Source organism: Ictalurus punctatus, chromosome 7 (genome assembly GCF_001660625.3).
Source record: "Ictalurus punctatus breed USDA103 chromosome 7, Coco_2.0, whole genome shotgun sequence".
NCBI lineage: Eukaryota > Metazoa > Chordata > Actinopteri > Siluriformes > Ictaluridae > Ictalurus > Ictalurus punctatus.
This window is the reverse complement of record NC_030422.2, coordinates 3,824,465-3,833,785: the sequence shown is the minus strand read 5'-3', so window position 1 is coordinate 3,833,785 and position 9,321 is coordinate 3,824,465.

Sequence of the window (9,321 nt, the reverse complement as noted above, 5' to 3'; positions counted from 1 at the left end):
GAAGACTGATATGATAAATGTGCATCATCAACCTTCCTCCAGCAGAAATAATGTATGAAAACCTATCACAAGTGTTCACTGGACACATTCAAAATGCCATGTATAAACAGCTGTGTGTTTCTGGCTGTGATCACTTGTGATCAGATCACTCAAGATGGATGCTAATACTAGAGCTGAACAGGGCCTAAGTCAATTAATGCAACAATGTACTAGGACTTCTATTAGATGTTTATTTGAATGCTTTCATTTTCTCATTCATATGTCTCTTGCTCTTATGTTACATCCTATTGCATTTTATAGCAAACAAAAAAAAATTACAGTATTTGCTTATTCAGTAAACATTTGTCTTTAAAGACAAATGAGGTGTGTGTCTTTAAAGTGAGTTTGTGTTTGTCTTTCAAGTGTTCGTCTTTAAAGACAGTGGTTTAGACACTACTGGAAAATCCACTTGCAGTTCCTTCTCAAGAAAAATCTGAATGCGTGAAAGTACACTCATGTGATTTTCATAATGTCAGTGGGCTGCTCAGAAAATCGATAACCTGAGTCTGCATATCTTGTTTGTATAAATAGTGACATAACTTTTGGACATAAGTTGCAAACTCTGAGCACAGCTCAGTGTGTGCTTCTTCACCTCTAACTATTTATCACTACTCACATCTCAGTATCTGTTCAGCAGCGTCCCTGTAGTTGTATAGATGGACAGGGTAGAGTGTAAGCACCAAACACACACTACACTGGACTGAGCTGACACTCTTGTTTCATTTTGTTTTTATTAATTTTTTGCAAAAAAAAGTAGTGTGGCCTGAACTGTTCATTTTAGTACACATATTAATTCTAGTGTAAAAAAGCTCAACACAGCTCAACATAAAAAACGCTAAGATTATATGCACATTACATATTATGCAAAGCATTATTCCATTGTAATGTTCTATTGATAAAATCTGCTTTAATGCATTTTAATGAATCTTCTCACTGTTGGGTTCATTGTCATCTGCTGTGTGTAGTTCACTTTGTAACAGAAGACTTGACCACACTATGAACCCAGCTGGAGCAGTTCTGCACCACGCCTCTGACACTAATGTGTATTTATTGGTCACATATACATTACAGCATAGAGAAATTCTTTTCTTCGCATACCCCAGCATGTTAGTAAGCTGGGACCAGAGTGCAGGGTTAGCCATGATACAATGCCCCTGGAGTAGAGAGGGTTAAAGGCCTTGCTCAAGGGCCCAACAGTGTTGGTGCAACAGCTTCATCAGACCCTCTCTGGGTTGAACGCTATAGTTGTGAGTAGTGAGGCTCGCATCCAGTAAGAGGCCTCTGATCCCTCTGGCCTGCTGAACCTCCGATACTTCCCAATTTGTCAGGGGGCTCTCTGGCCAAACCTTCCATCTACTCCAGTTCCACGGAAAGCTGTACTGGATTTCTTTTACAATACTCTCTTACCTTTGAGATGCAATATCACAGTTTCCCCACAGAGCAATCCAAAGTGGCATTTATAATCTCTCTTCTTTCTGGACAAGCTCTCCAATGGGCCACCACCATCTGGGAACCTCAACTTATTCTGTTGAGGAATTCATGTCGGAGGAGAACCACGGATTATGCTTTGTCTTTCTGTACCCTCGCCACAGCTAGCAGGTGGAAAGAGGCTGCTCTCTTAACCACCTATCATTAGCGGCTCAACTCAGCCCAGCGCTTACAACTTGTGGGGAATGATGTTGCAGTGGGATTGGAACGTTTCATACAACTCTCCATTCAAGTTGCCAACCGCATGCAGTATTGCATGAGTGAACCTGTGTCATCTCACGTCAAGTGTCTACTCTCCTCTGCTGCAGGGTCAGAAAGCACTGAACCTTCAGAGGAGCCTATGCAGATCGACTCCTTCCGTTTGTCCCCTGCCAGACACACCAGAAACACTCTTCTATAGTTGTTTCACTTTAACTGAATTACCTCCTTATATGTTTGCTAATCCTTAGGTACAAGAATGCTGCAAGAAACTGCGTCCACTCTAACTGCCTAGGCTTACAGGCAGTACAGGTAGGCACAGTACTGCCTGTACTGTGGCTCTTCTGCTCATAGTCTGCCTGAGTGCGCAGTTCGACCATCATGAGTGATGGTGAGCTCACTTCAGTCTGCCATTCATTTCCTGCTGACTACAGCTGTTCTTCTCATCTCCCATTATCCCATCATTAACCAAACAGAACCTGTCACCTTAAAAGTAAGCTCCCGTCACTCAGAGTGCCTCCCTCTCCTTATCTTAAACTGCTCTGCATCGGATGTCATCCTCGGACAGTTCAATGCAGTTACCGTTAAGTACCGCTATTTGCTTCCTCTGTTCCCTGCTGCCCTTGAAAATCTGAGATGAGCAACTGTGTTCACCAAGCTGGGCTTACAGAGCACCTACAATCTCATTCATATCCTCCATGGAGATGATTAGAAGACAGCCTTCATCACCCCTACAGGCCATTTTGAGTATCTGGTGATGCCTTATGGGCTAGCCAATGCCCCCTGTCTTCCAGGCATTTATGAACGAGATTTTCCGACAGTATCTCCACCAGTTCCTCATTATCTACATCAACAACATATTTATCTACTCCACCAATCTGGCTGAGCAACAGCACGTGCAACTAGTTCTCCAAAGTCTCCGTAACATCAGTTGTTCCTCAACATGTAGAAGTGCTCCTTCCATCAACCCTCCATACAGTTCTTTGGGTATAACCTTCCCATGGGGAAGATATAGATCAGGGGAAGGTGCAAGCCATTCTCTCCTGGCTACAACCTACCACGGCGAAGGAATTTCAATGTTTCCTGGGGTTTGCAAATTTTTACAGATGCTTCATCAGGAACTTCAGCTCCATCATAGTTCCATTGACCTCCCTCTTCCATAACAAGTCTTTGACACTACCTTGGTCTCAGGAACCATCCTCTGCATTCTGTACACTACAGGAAAGGTTCACCTCAGCACCCATACTTCGACAGCCGAATCCCAAGCTCCCATTCGTGGTGGAAGTTGTTGTCTCAACCACCGGAGTAGGAGCGATGCTCTCATTGCGGCAAGATATTCCTCTCAAACAATATCCATGTGCTTTTTTCTCTTTATAATTCTCAGCAGCAGAACAGAACTATAACATTGGCAACCGGGAGCTGTTGGCAGCCAAGCTGGCACTGGAGGAGTGGCATAGCTCCCTTGTTTTTCACCCATTTCAACTTCTCCATTACATACTGTCCAGGGTCCAAAAACACAAAAGCTGAAGCCATCTTTTGGATTCACTCCTCGGAGCCAGCCTTTGCCCCTTCCAAACAAGTCCTTCCATTATAGTCAGTCCCATCCACTGGACCCTCCAAAAAAAGTAACAGCAACCCAGCTCTGGCGAAGTGTCCCCCTAATCATACCTATGTTCCCGTGAGATTACAGAACCAACTGATTAACTGCCTACATGTGTCCTTATGCTCAGGACATCCTGGCATTGCACAGACCCTCTCGCTCCTTCAGAACATTACTGGTAGCCTACTATGTTTTGTGACATTCGGGTCTTCATCCAAGCCTGCGAGGATTGCTCAGTGTTAACTGTTCAAAGTTCCTCGCCATCTACCAGCTGGAAAGCTCTTCCCTTTGCCTGTTCTGCACCGCCCCTGGTCACACTTAGGAGTAGATTTCATCACTGACTTACCTGCCTCCAATGGTTACACGTGTGTGCTGGTTGTGGTTCCATTGAAGGGCCTCCCCACTGCCCTGAATACTCCGGACACACTGTTCCGAAACATGTCTTCCGAAAATATGGCCTTGCGGAAGACATAGTATCAGATTGGGGCCCTCAATTCATCTCAAAGGTTTGGAAGGTGTTCTTTAAGGTCCTGGAGGTGACTGCCAGCCTCTCCTTAGGTTACTACCTGCAGTCTAATGGGCAATCTGAGAGGAAGATCCAAGAAATAGGACATTTTCTGCAGACACATCAGAACCACTACCACTGGAGTCCCTACCTGCCTTGGGCCGAGTTTGCTCAGAATTCCCTTCGCCAACCAGCTGCCTGCCTCACTCCATTCCAGTGCATACTCTGCTTCCAACCACCCCTTTTCCCATGGTCAGGGGAATCATCTGTACCAGAAGTGGACCATTGGCTTAAGGAGAGCGAGAGGTTTAGGCATCTGGCTCTGGCTGCCATGTCGCAAGTCCATGCTACATTCACCTTCACCTTTTTAGAGCAGATTAATGCTGTCACATGTCACAGATCACTTTCAACTTCCCCCTCAGTACCATATTGCATCTTAATTCCATATCACTCCTCTCTCCTTCCTCTCCAGAGTCCAGTGAGGGTGAGGAACCCCCTCCAGCACTGCTTCTGGAGGATTGTCCCATGTACAATGTACAGGACATCCTGGTCTCCCGATGCTGGAGGGGTCGCCTTGAATACTTTGTCAACTGGGGAGGGTACAGCCCAAAGGAGCACTCTTGGACATCTTGAACCCCACTCTACTTACCAACATCCACATGGATTATCCCAGCGTGGACGGGGCCGTCCATGGCGTCGGTGGGTCCAGACCTCTAGAACGGCCTGTGGAAAGGGGGGTACTGTCAAACCTACACTGGGCTCCCCCTTTTCGACTGTCACACCAACATTGGGCTCCCCTTCTATTCTTCAATCTCTATCTACGGACTTCTAATCACTATCACCGGCACACAATCACAGACTAATCAATAACTCTTCATAAGACTCACTCTAATGTTAATTTCCTGTCTAATCTCATACAGGACTAGTACAGACAGATCATCTATTGCTTTTTGTGTGGATTTTGTATCTTCATCATTTGCCTGTGGATTTATCTCTCCATAACTTCTCTTTCTGTGGATTACCTGGAGATTATCGTTTCCAGCTTCCTGTGTATTTCTACCCCTCTTTGTCTCTCAGTTGAGTACATTCTTCTGTTTTTGCTCTGTGTTACTCGCCCAACGTTTGGTTTACAGCTCAGCTTTGTTCCCTCGCCATTGTCATTTCATTCTCACTGCATCAGTAACTCTTCCTGCTGTTTGATTCATCATCATCTGGTGTGTGCAGTTCACTTTGTAACAATGATCACCGAATGTGAGTTTTGTCCATTTTCCTACCTTGTTTAGATTTACAAAGATCTAAATTCACTTTAGTCACTCTTTCCATTTCCCATTGAAATATATACTACAGGAACATGATAGTATCTTAGTTGCTAGTGTGCGTTCATGCTAGTCTACGTTCCTGGTTATTCATTAATTTTTTCATTCATATTCATTTAGTCTCCAACCTCAAAAATATGCTAGTTCAGGTCCTTCTCTTGGCCATGAATACAATCACAGCATGTATTAGTAGCTACTGTAGATTTTGTTAAAGTTTATTTAAAATTACATTAAAAAAAAAATAAGATAATGAGTTTAAAAGTGATTACATTTTCATTTATTTATGTGTAAGTAGCTTTATTTTCGTATTGTATTCATTGCTGTTTTGGACCAGAAAAGGATAATATGAAAAATCTTGGGGTGACTCCACTGACCGTGATAAAATAAAAATTTAATTCAATCATACATTAATCATTAATGGGATAGAGGTGGCAAAGAACTTTCCATGTAATCCTGGAGGTGAAAGATAAACTGTTTTACTAATAAAGTAGTCATTGCAGTACCATCTTTTCTGTACTTTTATTGCCCCAACATTCTGGATCTTGGAACATTGCAATCTGATTGGCTTTCCAGATTTCTGTGTAGCAAAGATAAAGGCCAGGCTAGCTTGTAGCTTGTGGGACTATCCATTAGCTAACAGACTGTGTCTTGCTCAATCAAGTGTTAAGCCATTGTTTCCAACAGGCAATTATTATTATTATTATTATTATTATTATTATTATTATTATTATTATTATTATTATTATGATTATTATTATTATAATTAATTAATTAATTAATTAATTAAAAATCCTGTTTGGTTCATAACTCCTGGTTGATTCATAACATGCAACACATGAAAAACAAGCAAATGTGCTATAAACAACAACAAAAAATATTTATTTAGCAAGGTGTGAGACTAGGGTGAATAAGAAGATTACAATTAAAAATGTAGGAATTGGTCATTCTTCTATATAGCTTGTATACATTGGAACAAAATGTCGCTTCTTCAGGAACATGGTACAACACAGAACAGTAGGTGAGTCTACATAAAGTGCAAACACAAACATGTGAGACAAGTGCAAGACAATAAATACGCAGAGCATGGGCTATAAACTGTAAACTACTGTGTAGTGTAGCAGCACAAGTATAGCAGCAATACTGACATCGAAAACAAGTTCTATAAAATAAAAGGGACTGATGCAGCAAGTAAAGTGTGGTATGCAGTGGTGCTGAGTCTTACTGGGTACTGAGTCATATTGGGTTAGGTGTTGGACAAGCCTAGACGAGCTTTGGGAGGCAGCAGGTTGTTGAGTAATCTGACTGCCTCAGTCTGCTGATGGTGGCACGGATGCTCCTGAACCTTCTACAGGATGGCAGGAGGGTGAATAGTCCATTAGAGGGGTGAGAGGGGTCGTCCACAATACTGGTGGCTTTGCGGATCCAGCGGTTGTTAAATGGTGTGTTGATGGTGGGTAGAGAGACCCTGATGGTCTTTTCATCTGTCCTCAGAATTCTCTGTAGGGTCTTGTGGATGGAGGCTGTGCAGTTCCCATACCACATGCTCACAGCTGGTTAGGACACCCTCAATCATCCCTCTGTATTAGGTGGTGAGTATGGGAGTTTGGCTTTCTTCAACCTCTGCAGGAAGTTGGTAGGCCTTCTGGGCCTTCTTGATTAGCCAGATGGTATTGAGTCATGTGCACACCAAGAAACTTGGAGCTTTTGACTTTGCAGGGGTGAGTGGTCAACTTGGGTCCTCCTGAAATCGGCAATCATCTCTTTAGTCTTATGAACATTAAGAGATAGAGACTGTTGTCGCTACATCATTCTGTGAGCTGGTTCACCTCCTCCCTGTACAAGGACTCATCATTGTTGGTGATGAGGCCCACAACAGTAGTGTCATCAACAAACTTGATGTGATTAGAACTGAACTTTGCAAAACAGTCATGAGTCAGCATACAGCTTAGTCCATACTGCAGTGGACTGAACACACAGCCCAGGGGACCACCGGTGTTCAGTGTGGTGGTACTGGAGGTGGAGTTGCCGATCCTGACAGACTGATGTCTCCCAGTGAGAAAGTCCACGATCCAGTTGTAGAGGGAGGTGGACAAACCCAGCAGTTTCAGCTTTATAAGTCGTATAAGTCGTTGTGGGATGATTGGTTTGAATGCTGACCTGAAGTCTATGTACAGCATCCTTACATAGTAAAAAAAAAAAACAAACAAACAAAAAAAACTTCCTCATTTTTCTTCTCCAATGGTCAGCAAAAATTGCCGATGATAGACATGTTCACCCATGCTTCTGATGTACATCTCTTCAGTAGAAGACTGAAAAACAGCTATGCACAATTCCTTGCACTAATTAATAATAATAATAATAATAATAATAATAATAATAATAATAATAATAATAATAACAATGTTATTGTAGTTATTATTATTATTATTATTATTATTATTATTATTATTATTATTATTATTATTAATTTTATTATGGGGTTCAAGTACTGCCAATGCTCTAGCAGGCCAAATTTGGGCCTAATTTGGAAGAATATTTATGGTCATAACTTTTGAATCATATGGCCAAAATATAAAAGCCTAGCATCCCTGGATTCCCTGGGTTGAGAGGAGTTCAATACACCATATGACATCAATTTCCACATAATCAGATTTTCTGCCATCTTGCATTTTTTCAAAAACTATATATATATTTTTTTGCTACTCCTATCAGATTTTGTCCATCATCACCAAAATTGGCACACATCATCTACAGAGGCAGCCTCACAAAAGTTATTCAAAGGATTTTTAATAATCCAAATAGTTTGCCTGTAATGGACCAACGAATGTGACAGAGAAGCCACCAAGCAGGAAGTGAGACTGTATCTCAGCTTTGTGCACTGACACAAAACTTGCTAGGCCTCTTCAGGACCCTGGCCTGAGGCTATGCAACACATTTAGTGACCGTGCAACCTACTGGTCAAAAGTTACAATAATATGCAAAAATATGCTTCCATCTAATTTGCTACTCCTCCAATATTCACCAAATTTGTCTCACGTCATCTGGAGACCTATCTAAACTAAAATTATCAAAGCTACAAATCATTCTTCAATCTCTTTGCCTATAGTTATAGCTCTGCTTTCCTGTGAATGCTTATGCAACAATTGTAACACTTCTGTGAAGGGGTGGATCACTGAGTCTGGGTGCTTGGCCCAGTTATTATTATTATTATTATTATTATTATTATTATTATTATTATTATTATTAGTAGTAGTAGTAGTAGTAGTAGTAGTAGTATTAACCATAGGTATAACCTATGGTTAGTTTGCCATGGGTCACTTTTTGGTCCAGACTTTTATTATTTAGTCACAGGGATCAGATTGCCTTTCTGACAGAAATTCAGAAACTGAATTTCATTAAAATAGAAGAGAACAGAACTGGCCAAAATAACAGACTGGCTAGGAGTTTTAGTGATTATAGGTGTCAGGCTTAATTACGCCGGATCCACCAGATACTTCAGGTTTCTTCTTCACAACATCAAAATATGACCTTTACTGAACATAAATGGCTTAAATTCCCCTTCAAATTATAATAATTTTCAGAATGGATTACTGTAATTCTACTACTTGACTTGCTGGCCTCCAGTGTTTATATATCCTCTGCAAAGAACATTTTCTCTCATTTTCTCCTCCATGACTGAAGTCATCCCAGTGGCTTCCTTATACAGATAAAATATATATATATATATATATATATATATATATATATATATATATATATATATATATATATATATATATATATATAGATATACATATATGATGCAAAGCTCTCGTCTTTGCATTTAAGGCATAAATGTTCTCTATGCCACTTTATCTATGTATGTTGGTTCATAACTACACACCAGAACACCAACTACTGTCGTCACCTCCAGGGCTTTTGGAATGTCCTTTTCTGAGATCTAACACTACTTGTATCTGATTTCTTGCACTTAGCCACACTGGTGGATAATCATTTATGCATTTTATTAATAATCAGGTTAGAAATATGTGCATTCATTAAAGATCAAAAGATGAATTTAGTATGCTCGGCAGTACACAGGCACTGTGACAGAAATGGAGAAGTGCAGCGGTCATCATAATACCACAACTGAACTGAATGTCCATGACATCAGATCTCACACCTACAATGTTTGA